The sequence below is a fragment of the Neopelma chrysocephalum genome, unplaced genomic scaffold, assembly GCF_003984885.1.
Source record: "Neopelma chrysocephalum unplaced genomic scaffold, ASM398488v2 Primary Assembly neopelma1_44, whole genome shotgun sequence".
Taxonomy (NCBI): Eukaryota; Metazoa; Chordata; class Aves; order Passeriformes; family Pipridae; genus Neopelma; species Neopelma chrysocephalum.
In genome coordinates, this window is record NW_020897703.1 from 26024253 (window position 1) to 26039301 (window position 15049).

The following is a 15049-nucleotide window of genomic DNA, read 5'->3' on the forward strand; positions in this document are numbered from 1 at the left end:
GAGAAAGTCATGATCCCTACGACTGCAGTTGCCCAACCAGCTGGTCAAACCTTTATTTCTAGCTAATGTAGCCCCGTGCAGCTCTGCGAGCTGCCACATTCCCATTGCTCAGGTGAGCATCTGGCTGCCTGGGAGTGTTGTGGTGTGTTTCTATCTGGGTGTCAGCCTCTGCACACAGGCAGCGGATTTCCCAGTGCACGTGGGGGTCTCAGTCACACTGTGGATGCCAGAGACAATCTACCAGAATGCTGGCTCAGCCTTTGCGTGTGCTCCCTGCTCCTGCTTCCTACTCTGCTTTCTTGATGCCTTTCATTTCTCACTGCACCATCACCGGCTGCAGCAATAGGTCTCTGATTTTGCAATCAGGGTTACTAAATCAGGAAAGAAAAAAAGAAAAGAAACTGCTGATTCAGTGTAATCTCCCTAGGTTGATGTTTTGCTGAAACAATAGGATTATTAATAGAAGAAGTTTCCAGCACATTATGGGACACGTCTGCTGGGCCATCAGCCTTATCCTTTGGGCTCTCTCAGAGGAAGCTCCAGTCCCTCTCCTCCTGCTGCTCATCCTGCATCCCCTGACATGTTCTGCTGACATTCAAGGAAGAGCTTGAAGTCCTCTGGCTCATCCCTTCCCTTCCTGTACTCTGATATCAGTGGCTCGTGACAGGCAGAAGGTGCTCCCCATGCTTTCCCTATAAATGTGCACCACATATAAACCAAGTTTTATAAATAGATGCCTCAAAGTCACGGGCCTGGGGGGAACTGCTGGTGGAATGAATAGGAAGTGGCCTGAAAGTGGCTGGTGGAGGGTAAAGTCCCCAGCCGTACCCACTACCCTTCTCATGTCCTTCCACCACTGTTGTCTGCTGCGGGCATCCGCCACCATCAAGAGCTCACGACAGAGCAAAGAGATGTAACACAAAACTCCAACCTGGCAACAGCCAAACATGGTGGTTCCCAGCAGTGGTACTGCCAGGGTACTTGGACAGATGTCAGCCTCCTCAGGATAACCATTTGTCCTGAAAGAGCTGAAATTGTGATTTGCTGAAGACACCCTAGCTAAGAGATGTTTCTCCATTGGTCCATAAGAAGGTAATTTTTCCAGACTCATCTATTTGATTGCAGACTGTCTTGGGCATAAATATGCAGAATTCGGAAGGCTTTCATGCCCCTCCCAGGATGAGGAAAAGAAGAGATGATGGCACAAACAGGTCCTATATCAGGTAAGCTGAGACAGGAATCTCCACCATTTCTGCTGTTGCCTCTAAACTGAAGTGAGAGTGGCAGCCAGAAAAGGTGACAGTCTATTCCTTATCACAACACCTGCACTCATGTTTCTGCAGATGTGCTTCAGACCAAAAAATAATCCTGACCACAGACCACACTGCTCTCCCACAGGAAAAACCAAGTAGTTGTGCTTTGACATGTGACACAGCTCATACATGCCCACTGCAAAGCCAGCAGTGACCAGAGCTGTACAGTTGACTCCCTCAAAGGCAGGGAGGCCCTGCACAGAGACCTTGACAAATTAGAGGGCTGGGCAATCACCAACCATATGAAGTTCAACAAGGAGACGTGAAGGATTCTGCACCTGAGATGGGGCAACCTTGGATGTTTGTACAGACTGGGGAATGAGATGCTGGAAAGCAGTGCCAGGAAAGGAACCTGGGAGTCCTGGTTGATGGCAAGTTGTATTTGAGTCAGCAGTGCCCTGGCAGTCAGGAGAGCCAACCATGTCCGGGGGGGCATCAGGCAAAGCATTGCCATCTGATTGATAGAGGGGATTGTCCCACTCTAATCTGCACTGGTGTGGTGTCACCTTGAATGTTGTGACAGTTTTGGGCACCACAGTATAAGAAAGATATTAAGCTATTAGAGAGCATCCAAAGAAGGGCAATGAAGACGGTGAAGGATGTTCCCCCCACTCCCCCCATTTTACCTGTTTTTTCAGTCTTTTGTCTTTTTGAAATGAACAAGATTGTTGAATTTTGAAATATGATCTCTTATGGTGGATTGACCACAGCCATCAGACAAACACCCACCCAGCTGTTCTTTCAGTTTTCCTTCCTGAAGGATGGGGAGAAGGTAGCAGGAAGGTGAAAAGACTCACGGGTCAATGTAACGATAGTTTAATATGGAAAGCAAAAGATGCACTTGCAAGCAAAGCAGAAAGAGGAATTCATTCTCTACTCCCCATCAGCAGGAAGATAGGCAACTGCTTCCTGGGAATCAGGGTCTCAGCACATGTGATGGTTGTTTGGGCTGACAAATGTATGAATGAAAAACTTCCTCCTTCTTTCCCTGAAATCCTGTCACTGAGCTTGACGTCACACGGTGCAGAATATCCACGGGGTCTGTTCAGGTCAGCAGCCCCTGCTGTGTTCCCTCACAGTCTCTTGCCCAACCCCAGCCTGCTCCCAGCCTTGACATTGTGCAAGCTCTGCTCACAATAGACAAAACGTCAGAGTGTATCAACAGTGGTTTAGCCCCAAATCCAAAGTACACCACCATACTGTGTCAGGCTGCTGTGAGAACGTTACCTTCATCCCAGTCAGACCCAGTGCAGCTTTCCAGTATGACTGTTTATGCTAAAATGCCTTGTATTTCCTGAGGAAGAACCAGGGACTTTAATGCCCATGGAAATCAGGAGGCACTACTGAATTCAGGGGATGCCAAAGGAGGATGTGAATGATCTGCACACCAGCAGCTCATGGAGGTACCAGATCTGGGGTCTCCCTTGTGGTTGTCCCACTGACTGCCCAGCTCAGCCCTGGTCAGCATCTCCTGAAAAAAAGCGTATCTAGCTCTAAGGGCAAGAAATGGTGCATTACATGGAGAGTTTCCATGCAGAAGAGAGACTGAGGCCAATAGACAAGTTCTAATGCCAGGGCATTAAAACAAACCTTGAGTCTCTACTCATATGGAAGCAGGCACCTTGTTGTGAAGCCCCCCATGTCCCTGAATGGCCAGACCTGTGCTCAGGGGGTCTGGCTGCTGCAGTAGCACCTGGGCACTCCTGGGACTGTGGAGAAGCACTTGTGCTAAAGCAATAAAATCCCCAGCACTGCCTGGCTGACATTTCTCCTTTCTAGCTTGATGTGTTGCTTGGCTTTGTTGTAGAGATTGAAACCAGATTTTCTTTCCCTTCTATGAGTTATGTTAATTTGTGTTTCATCAGAACTTGCCTTCTCTCCTCCTTTTTTTTTTCCCCTTTAGGCTGGATCCAGCTGCACCATGAATTCAAGGAACCACCTGCAAAATATTTTAATGACTTCAACCTGCTCTTTGAGGTGAATTAATACCAGGGCAGCCTCCACAGCATGGTGAAATAGTCAGGCTTGGCTAAGCAGGCCACCCTCAAAGCCGAAAAATATGTTCTACGAGGCAGACGCTCCTGACGGGCAACTTTGTTTTCAAGGTCTTCGTATAGTGTCTTATTCCTCACCTGAAGACAGTTGTCCCCTATTCGGGTAAGAGCTGATCCTGGAGACTGGATGTATCTCAGACCAGCTTAGAAACAGGAGGGATAACAAGACATAAAAAAACCAGCAACACAAAGGATGGATCAGGTCTGTTAACGATCTGCTATAAACAACACAATTACAGTTGAAGGGAGGCATCTCCCAGGGCTTGCTCTGCACGTAGCAGCTCAGTGCTGTAGGGAGTGATCAGCTGCTCTCTAATGCTCCTCTTTCTGGAGTGCTTTACTTCATCCCATTCATTCAGTGAGGCAAAAAAGACTTCTCTAAGCACAGTTCACAGTGTAGCCATGTCCCCACATGTCCCCATGTCCATCCCTTGGGCTTTTAAAATTCAAGAGTCATTTTAGATTTGCTAAGCAGCTGCAGGTGCTGTTGTGGTCATTTCTGGCCAGGTGTGTGTCCCACAACCAACCCAGCCAGGTAAGAATGTCTTTAATCTGCCCTCATGTTTTTTACAGGAAAATCTCTGGGATTATGTGCGGTTTGGAGTCACTGTATTTTTAGATATTAAGCTAGGCAGGTAGTCAGCACCTTGTTCAGAAGGACATTCTTAAAGAGGTTTATTATCGAGTATTGTCCTTGCACTGGGGCACATCCCAATTAGTTACCTGCACATCAATGCATTACTCTGGGTTTATTTCAGGGTAAACATATTAAGGAGCTAATACTTGGGCTTCCACTAAAGGACACCACGGGATGGTTTGTCTCTGATAAGGTTTCTGGCACAAATTTCCATGTCCTGAATGCTATTGGCAAACACTTCAGCTTGAAAATCCATTAACCTGTAACCACCCCATGCCCCTTATGCAATGAATGCGGAGAGCAAACATGTGTGTGAGCAGCTATATACACAGGCTTGAAACCGTCACTGACAGCAGTCCATACAGAATTAACTCAAAGCAACTGTCCTGTAAAACATGTGTGCAGTGCTAGGAATTAAAGCTCAGACCCTAAAAATGCTCCAGACTTCCCTGCTTCTCGGTTTTCTGCTGTCCCTAGAGAGCAACAACCAGCCCTCCTGTTAAATCGTTTCCCGTAATTGCTATGGTGACACTGGGTGCTTCAGAGACCCGAAGTCATGACTTTTCCCCTTGAATTTCCTTCCTTCATCTCCTGCCCTCTGTTCTCACATCCCTTTGCTGTCCTCCTGTGCAGCTCCTCTGGGTGCTGACATGATGGCGTTGCTCCTGTCTGCTTGGCGCAGGCTCTGCAAAAAATCTCGATTCCCTTTCGGTGACTTTCCTGCTCGCCAGTGACAGCTATGTGTGCCTGAGTTTGCTCAACATCCTGCTGGGAAATGATAAGCTTGAGAGTGAAACTCCCAGCACCAGCACATGGGTGGGGGTAAGTGACAGAAAAGGAAAGCTTCATTGCCATCCTCCAAGGCACAGCACCTACATAAACCACAGTCAGTTTGCAATCACTGCATTGTTCCCCACAAATTTCACCTTTAGATCAGTCTGGGTTGTTATCTCTTAATTAGGGCCAATAACTGACTGCTTCTTCTCCATTATGGTCTTTAGCAACGATAACTAATTCTTAATTAACTCTTTTGATTCTTTACTATTTCTCAGTGTGAAGGTGTCTGCCTCAGGAAGTACCCAGGGAAAGAGAACAAGAAACTGGTGAAAGATGGAAAGAGCAGGGTGAAGCATCTGACGGGGTGAAGCAGAGACTCTGGTCAAAGTGGTGAGGGCCTGGGAGAGGACAGTGCAGTGGGTGCTGCTGGCTCAGCGTGTCAGTCCCACAGCACTGAGAACAGGGCAGAGTCTCCAGGGCCATCGGTAAGGCTTGTTCTTGTCCTCATGGGCACATGGGTGGTGTGTTAGGACTGGAGTGTATGTGCAACCTTTTGACTTGCCTTCTCACCAGCTAGTGGCAGGCTGCTGGTTCTCATAGTTCACATTTTCTTCGGTGCTTGAAAGGCAAGTGTCATCCCTGCTTCTTTCCCATGCAGAAATAAAAGCAAAGCTCTGGTTCAAAATTCTCCTCTGAGCATCTCACAAAGTGGGCTAATGTTAGTAGCAGGACTGACTTAAGATGGTGTCAAGAGAGCAAAGAAAATTACTTTTTTCTTTTCATGCTTTCAGATGCTTTATTTCTTTGTAAGAAACTGAGTGCAAGTGTCAAATGCTTGGAGGATCACACGATGCTCAGACCTTGCCAGTGGCTAACTTGCTTGAGGTGTGGGCAAGTATTTCTAGGGAAAAAAAAATTCTTTTATGCTGACCTTGAGGCTTTTGTGCCTCTTTCCATAATCAACACACACCTTATTCTGGGAACTAGCTTGGAATTCCCTTCCTCCTGCTACACTGGCAATGACAGATCAAGCAAAGCTGAACTGCTTTGATTGCTTTGATGAATAAAACTAGAATTTGCCCCACGGCCCTGACTCTTGCCTAATTCCAACCTTTCCCATTGAACTGCTTTTTTTTGCCTTTTTTTTTTTTGTTTTTCACCAAAGTAACTGGAAGCAGTTCCCTCTAGGATTCTCACACTTGAATATCAGTTAAAGACCTAAAAGGCTTGCGTAGAGTGGCTGGAGCTGTCAGCACCATTAATTCAGGAGTATTGCTGTTCTCACATACCTATGGGTATTTGAGCAGTGTTGACAGAAATTTGATGGAGCCAGGCTCTTCTCAGTGCTGCCAAGCAACAGGAAAAGAGGCAATTGGCAGAAACTTATGCACAGGAAGTTCCACCTGAATATGAGGAAGAACTTCTTTACTGTGCGGGTGACCAAGCACTGGAACAGATTGGCCAGGGAGGTTGTGGAATCCCCCTCACTTGAGATATTCAAGTACAATCTGGATGCAATTCTGTGCCATGTGCTCTAGAATGAGGTTGGACCACTGGGGTCCCTTCCACCCTGACCCATTCTGTGATTCTGTGAAAAGGACTTCTCATGCCACAACCTCTACATGTCCCCTGTGTGTTGCCTATGAAGACAGGTCCATATGGCAATGGCAGTATGTGGCAGTGGTAGAGCAAAGAATAACCAAGTGTCATTGAAGGCTGGTTCAATACAGAGATGGTAATCACTGAAATAAAAAAGTATGGTTCTTAATAAATTCCCTCTGTCCTAACCACCAGGAAACCTGGCAGAAGACACAATTTAAGCAAAAACAAACATCAAAACCACACATGTATGTGTACTTTAAAAGAAAGGAGGAAAGGGAGAAATCAGTTAGAAATAGGTTTTCATTAATCAGTCAAATACTTAACTCTAGCTCAATAAAATAGTCAGATTGGCCTGCCATTATCTGCCTTTATTAATAAGTCAGGTATCTTCAGTTCAATACAGCACTCCTGATGACATAGAGAAATTCTACATGGAAGCCACTGATTTACATTCACCACTGCATTCAAACGAGCTGAGCTGGTGAAAATGTCCATGCTGTAGGTTGTTTAACCTTCCCAAGGCATGTACAGATTTAGGGCCTCACTCAGAGGGTGCTGGTTTAAAACAGCACCTTTTGGAACATGTCAGCAGGCTTTAGGTGAGGCAGGACTATGGAAAGGCATGAGAGGAGCCATAGTCACGGTGAAGAAGTGGAGCATTTCTGTGCCTGCTGTTGCAGTCAGTGGGGCAGGAGAACTGGAGGACATTGGCTGACACACCCATGGAGCTGTGATGGTCTACAAAGCCCTTCTTATGCTCCTCAAAGCTCTCCTCTTCAATAATGTTGGGGCCACAGGAGTACACGACCAGCGTCTCAGATCTTGCTTCCTTCTCAGTGAGGCTCCAGCAGAAGCCCTGGCTGACCTGACACACGTTTTGGGGCTGAAATCCAGGGGCCAGGAGTGTGCAAGGGGCTCGGTGTGTTTGCCAGCACTGGACTGGGTGAGGGTTGATAAGGGAGGTCAGCCCAACCAGATGGATGCCAAGCCAGTTAGCCTGGGTCCTGCTGCCCTCCCAGCCACATCTGAAAGGGATTTGCAGAAGCCTTGCGACTGAGGCTTCAAGACTCTCTCCTCGCCAAAAATATTAGAAAGACATAGTAAAAAATTATGGCTCCTGGTGTCAGTAAAGTATGTGACAATTGCAGTGGATTTTTGGATGTCCTAATTTCTTTAATTAAATTGCACCAAGTGAGCAAGCTGGTGAGCAGCTTTCCCTGCAATGTAAGTGCATAGCTGAGTGAATTGGACCAAGGTGCCACATGTTAATCATTATAAGATTTTGTCTGCACAACATCAGTCTTGCACAGATCTACTTATGAAATCATACCTTTCCCATTAAGAGCAGTTTGAGTTCTAAAAGCGAATTCAGATTGGCCTGCCATGAACCTTTGTATAGGGCTAAAGAAACCCGGGAGAGATGGCTCCGCTTTAGGTAATGAAAAAAAATTACCCTGACTTCTCTTTTGTGGTGCATTGAAAAGTCTCTGCTTAAGTACTGTGGATTGATGGAGTGGTCTGAGGTGGGAATAATTTTAAAAAAGATGTCAACATGCCAATAAATGTATGTGCCAGAAATAAATGCATTATATGTTAGTCCATCAGAACAAGCTAAAGAAACGTGTTCTTTTATGGAGAGAGACGGTCTGATAGCTCACATCATTAAGGAAAAAAATTATCAAAGCAGAAATGAACTCAAGTTTCCGAAAGTCATCTCACATTCAGAGCTCATTCCCTCAACCAGACAAGGGACGGATATTTGATGAATAAGACCCAGAGGGGATCTCAAATCTAGGGAGAGTCTTGGGTGTACATTTTCCTTTAACTATCCCCTGCTTTCCCTCCATAGGTTACCTGAAGCTCAGGATCAGAAGGGGCCTTTCAGGAGTTGTCCCAAAACCTTTCCCCGGACAAAAAACGAGAATAGCAAAATCCTAAAAGCAAAATGAAAGTAAAGTGGATCAAGGTCACAGATTTCATTCTCCAGCTTGAGATCATGAAGATCCAGACTAATGACAAGCAGATGGGAAGTTAGGCACTGGTCTAAATTGGCTGCCTTTCACAATAGCAGTAGGGCTTGGTCTGTAGTGCAACATGTTTCTGATGGAGGCATGCTGGCTGTGGAGAAAAAACCATTGCACCTCCTCACAGAAAGCTGAGCCAAGAAAACTTTTGTTTTAGACAGTGTTTTGTCAGCCTAGCAACGTTGTTAGTAGAGAGGATACAGCCCTGCTGGCAAGAAAAATCCTCATTTGGTACATGCAAAGGTCTGATGTGATGTCTCCAGTAGCATGACCTTACCAGGAGATGATTTGTTGTGCCAACAAGCTCTCCTTTGGTGGTCTGCATGGGGACCTCTAGCTGGGAATGAGCATGAGCAACTGGTGGCAGGAGGAGGGAAGACTCACACTGTACCTGGCTCTCTGCTCTGTCCCCTGGCACCAACACAGGCAGTGGGGCAAGAAATGGCATAATTTGTCTGGGTTTTGTCTGTTTTTTCATAGATAAAGCCCTCAGCAAGGATAACTCCTAATGCATTTTGGCATGTGAATAATATCCCTGCAAAGCTCTCCGGCAGTGACCCATTATGGGAAGGGGACAACAATCAGCAGCTCACCGTGGGTGTTGTATCATGTAGACTCTACTCAAAGTTCCAGTCCTCAGTGTACTAATAAGAACCCTTAAAGTTCATTTGTCACACACCAAAGAAAAAAAAAGACAAAGAAATATTTTTAAAAAACCATGTAGAGAGATCTCCTGTCCTAGGAAATAAACACACCCCTGTCCTGTGGCAGTGCCCCAGACTGGCAGCAAGCTCACATTACTTAATTATGATATGTTGCATATACCAAATAGCAGGGGACAACCCCCCTCCTTTATTCTCACAGTCAGCTCTGGATGTGTCTGCCTTGCAGCTGTTCAGAGCACATATATCAACACGTCTCAGCATCCCAGTGCAAGCAGAGGTGCTGGAGATGCAACCCTGGAGAGAGAAGCTGCAGTGGGGAAGACCCGATTTTACCCTTAACAGAGCAGAACCAACTTCTTCCCTTCACAGGCTGATTTCCTTCTCTTTAAATGCAAGTTTGGTTATAGTTCTTTGCAAGGTTTTCCCCTAAAAAGCACCAGCTGCCCTTTTGCCTCCACACCAGTTCTTCCCTGTTGCCATCCTGGACCCAGTGCAGGGAGGACCAGCTGCTGTATTGCCCACCAGCAGGATTATGTGGACAGCAAGAGGAAAAATGCCAGGAAACTTCAACACCTCTGAGAAATCTAGTTGTGTGCATCCCAAGCACATGCTCCTGTTCTCCTCTATTTATTTTTTCCAGCAAATGGCTCAAGTATACCTCCTAGCTCTGTCCTGGGCTGAGGACAGAGCAGAAAATCTCCAAGTACAAAATAATTTTTAAAGATACAATTATTTTTATAACATACAGAGTATTTGGAGGGGAAAAAAATGTGTGTTTTACAGACTACTAAATCACACAGTCCTACAGGGAAGAGCCCAGGAATGTGCCTCCCAAGCCTATGGTACCCAGAGTCACAGCCAATGTCCCAGGCAGACCCAGGGAAGATTCAGGTCTGGAGCACCAGGATAAAAACCCAACTGGGAAGCCAAGGAATGAGAGTTTGCCAGTGTTCCTCCTGGCTTTAATTAAGCTCATTGTCATCTTGGTCAACTCCCACTCCCCTTCCCTCCCTCTCTCTGTCTTTTTGCCCTGAAAGTCTGTTCAGCAGATTGTTCCCAGCTCTCAAAGCTGAACTTTTAATTAAAGTCATTCAGTGGTTTTGAATTACTAATGACCTCTTATCAGGTATAGTGCTACAAATAACAGGCGAATGACCTTCCCTCCCACTCTTCATTAATACACTGTTATTTTGTGCTACTGCCTACCCTGCCAAGACTCTTCCTGCTTCAAAATAACATGAGGATTGAAAACCTCCTTGAAATACATTTTAGTTAAGTGCAAAGAGCATAAAGAGGCCCATGGATGAAGATGCACCTTTACAGGCCCACCTTGAAAAGCCTGGCTATGGAGGGGTATAGATTATAAGCCAATTTTCAGCAAAGAACAAGCAAGTCCTGTTGGATTTCTAACATCAAGATCTGTCTGATAGGCATTTCTGTCCATCACTGGACAGTAAGTGCCTTGTGCTGACTGGGTGAGTGCAGCTCAGGTTTGGGTATCCCTGAATCCTCCAGGGATAATCAATAAAGCAATAGGAGAAAAACATTTTTACTGGATCTATAGAAAGGGCAAGGATTTAGGATGAAAAGAACTAAGTAAAAATTCCAGTTTGCTCATATTCCTAGATCTCTCCTTGTTTAGAAGTGAAATTTTTCATAGAGGAGAAAAGCCTTTGTGATCACTATCCTGAGCCCCCTGGGCCCCATGTGAGGAAGAAAAAGAGCTGAGATGAGCAGAAGCTGTTGGTGTGGCCTTTGCTAAAGTGTTGTGTTCTCTCAGAAAAATGATACAGAGAAGTAAGAAGAAAATAACATAAAACATAGTTTCTTTTCCCAGTGGCAGTTCTCTTTTTGAGGTGTGGGGTGGGTGTGGCATCTGGCTGTGCTACCTCCGGGTAAGTGGCTCCTCTGAGTTATTGGCAGCACTTTGCTTATTGGGGCAATTAAATGTTGTGTTCCTTCCGTACTGCTTCACATCCATCAGTGCCAGAAATTAATATTTTATGAGGCTTTGTGAGTGTCTGAGGGGTGAGCTGGGAGCATAGAAGACCTCTGCCAGGCTCCCAGCATAGCGGCTGCTCTGGAATGATGTTTCCCTGGGAAAGTCCATTACACAGGTTTCCAAATCTGCAGGCGCATAGGGAGGTCCTTACTACAAATTTGCTGTGCTATGATGATAAGAAATGAAAATTAACTAGTAGGATTGTTGAAGAACTACTTTTTGCCTTCTTGAAGTTGTCTTATAAACACAAGATGAAAACAAAACCAAAAAAAGGTGAGTTCATAGCATAACTCCTTCCCTATTAATGACATTGTACACCAGCAACAACTTTTGGCCATAGGTGAACAACTTGGGCTTGTTTTCAAGTGTTCACCTTAATGCAAAGTCTTCAGACTTGCCATTTTATATCCTTTAGGTCAAACTCAGACATAAGCAAATGTTAAAGCCAGACATTTTTTAAAGCACTGGCCAGAGCAGTCTCTAACTGCGACTTAACTCTGTCTCATGCAGTCTGAGCTGAAGGAGAGCTGAACTTGCTGTTGTTTTTCAACAGCTGTTTGTCTCTATGAAATGCTCAGCCTGCTCATGTACACACAGCTGCCACGCTGCAATTTGCTCCGGGTTTATGGCTTGAAGCTGTGGCTTTCTCCTGAAGCATCTGCTGCCCAGGGTGGGAGACCACAACACGGAGGATGGAAACATCAATGGGCTTGGATTTCACCCATGTGAAGCCATGAAGTCCAGGTGGACCTGGCCATGTTTGACATAGAGATATGATGGAGATTTAAGTGAAAGCAACTTCCTGAGCTCCACTTCTGCTGCAGTGGGCAGTTATGGTCACCCACCTGCTCACACTGCCCGGACGTGGCCGACCACTGTGAGGAAGCTCAGCAAACCCACCGTGTGGCTCCTGGTTTCTTGGCCAGCCCAGCTGTAAGGAAGCCACACAAAGTCATGTTCTGCTTCTTACGAGTGGGCAGGGCTGACACGTTTCCATCTTTGATTTTCTGTACATTTGACAATGAAACATCCACATGGCAGCTTTAAGTAAGGGAGCAATAACTGAACTTCTGTAGCCATGACAAGACCCCTGCAGCAGCCACTACACAGGCAGGTTCATTCTGCCTCAGCATCCTCTTCTGTCAGCTGGCCGAGGCAAAGTCCTACCTCTCCTATCAGGTGTCCCCAGAGATTTGCTCACAGTGGGATGGCCCCAGGACTGGGGGAAAATAGGCTGTTTGGGGTCTACAAGCTCCAGGTTTCTGGAGGTGGTGAGCTGCAGCACTGTGGCTGCTCATGGCAATACCTGGCCTTGGGTAGGACAGGACTTCCCGGGGATGGCAGGTGGAGCTAGGCCTGCCAGTGCTCCCCAATCCAAGCAGGATTGAGGGATGCCCTTTCTTTGTATGAGCTCATGAGATACCCTCCTTAGCAGAATTCTCTGTTGAAAAAGCACCTTTGATTTTCTGACCTATATAAATTGCCTGGGATAGCTTTACAGCAGCATGGCAAAGAAATTCCAGCTCCTGCCAATGACATTAATTCCACCCATGACCTTAGTGTTTCATACCTCATGAGTGAAAAAAGGAGTAGAGAGATAAAGAATAAGCTCCTGTACATGATGCTTCACCTGGGAATGGACAGAGTCAGAGATAAAGCAGTCGTAGATGAACATCTTCATCTCCTCAGTTGTGTAGAGTTAAAATTATGTACAGAACTGAATTTCTTCCTTGCTGTTTAACTGTAACTTTTCTGTTATGTTCCCAAAATAAAACCACAAAACGATGGACATTTTGTCATTTTGAGAATATTCATGACCTTTCCTCATTGTTCCCATCCGATTCACTTGTTCTTGCCGTGGCTGGGCTGTAACTGCTTGCTTCCTCTCAGCAGAGCACTGCCTTCCTCTTCTGAGCTGCTACTGTCAAATATCAGCTGCCAGCTCTCCAGCTGGGTTAAAAATTGCCGGGGACAGTAGTAAATTATTGCAGAACTCATCCACTTTCTTTTCCTACCGGTGTCAGTCTGTGAATCTGTGGACCACGTCCTACTGTCCCTGAAAGGCTACTAAAAAAACATAGTGGGTGGTCAGAAGGTTGAAACACCCACTTCCCACAAGGGCCTGTGCAAGGAAAACCCATTCCTTTAGAGAAACAATTCCTGTAATTTTCTAAGCCCTATTCAGTCCCATTCAGCCTCTCTCTTGACTGTAGTATATGAATGAACACAATGGCTCAAATGGACCAAAGCCCTAGGTAGCCCGCTGCCCTGCCTGAGGTTTGCCAAAAGTGAATGCCTAGAAAAGAGCAGAAGAGGATATAGGAACATATTTATGATGTTTCCCAACTGTTTTCTGAGCCTCCAGTTATTCTCAGCTCAGGGATTTCCTGAAACAACTGGATGTTACTCCCAGTATTTGCTGTTTCTGTCACTACTCGGACCATGCCAACATCTGCCATCTACTTCCTCTGGTCAAGCCCAGTTGCCTCAGGGTGCTGCTGACCCCATGACCCTGGGGTGCCCAGCTGCTCCATGAAGCCCTGATTTCTGGAGTGTTTTCACTGTTCCTTACCCTGAGGTTCCTTACCCTGTTCTCACTGTTCCTTACACTGAGATTAAATCAGTTGGTTAAGCAGAGCTGTGGGATCATGTTCACCCACACACCTTTTCTGAGGTGGCCAAGGCTGCTGCTGAACTGTTGCTTAGGGAAGGCTGTGCCCCATGTTGCACGACTTTAGAGCAAGAGCAAAGTCCCCACTGGCCGCACTAAGATGAGATCAAGACTTAATGCTTTCCCCTGTGCACTCCTAGTCCAGCAAGAAAGCATTCTGTACAGAGAAAAAATGCTTCAGGTAAAACCCGAGGCTGGTTCTCCAGGAAAAGGTGCAAGGAGATGGGATGTTCAGAGCAGAAGAAGCTCCTAAGAAGCAAAGTGGGAATGGGTCAGGGCAATGTATGAACTGACAGAATTCAATAAAGAGGCTGAGACATCTCCAGTGGTGTCAGAGAAGCTCATACAACCATATCTAGATGGGTGACAACTAGGGAAAACCCTCCCCAGACACAGGGGTCCTCTCTGCCGAGCTTCATCCCTGGGTATATGAGATGTGAAGTGAAGACCTGCAGGAAGGAAATGTTAAAATCACAAAAGCAATCTGCGAGGGTCTTAAGATGACTCCTGACATATGTTTATGCTATGTGTTCTTAAAACTCAAAGACACACAGCCCTCCACAGATAACCTGTCCTAATGTGTAATTACCTTCACAGTTAGAAAGGATTTTTTTTTCCCAAATGCCTATTACTAAGCTCTATTGCTAAACGTTGAGCTCATTCCTTTTTGTCCTCCCCTTGGTAGCTATGGAGAGCAATTGACTGCTGCCCTCTTCATAATAACCTCTTGCATATTTGAAGACTATAATCAAGTTCCCACTTGTCTTTTCTGGGCTGTCAAATACTTTGTCAACTCCAAGAAGTATCACAGCTATTGTTTGCCTATATTCATTACGTCAGACATCCCATTCCCAGCTGGTGGGAAGTATCACTCTCACCCAGCCTGAAGTGTACAGGAGCCTGTGATGCCTGTGGGGTGCAGGCAGAGCAGGATGACCATTGCTGTCAGGGGAAATCCCATGCACAGCCCTGTGCCCTGGCACTCCTGGCAGCGGGTGTTTCAGAACAGGAGGAAATGGTCAATGTGCAGGAGGGAAATGCCTCCGTGTTGCCCACTGACTGCACACTGCCCTGCAAGGCAGGGCTCTACAGCTTCTTACAGTTTTTAAGGAGCCATCGTTCACTGCCTCTGTGCAGGAATTGCTCTCACTGTGCCGTCTGCCTCTGGAAACCAAGTAATGCTGAGCAGGAGCATGGAGCACTGAGTTTTCCAGCGCAGCTGAGCCTCTAGAGGAAGAGGCTCCCTTAATTGCTTGAAATCCATCACCTTTCTGTGACGGTGGTGTCACCTTGCTCTTGCGTGA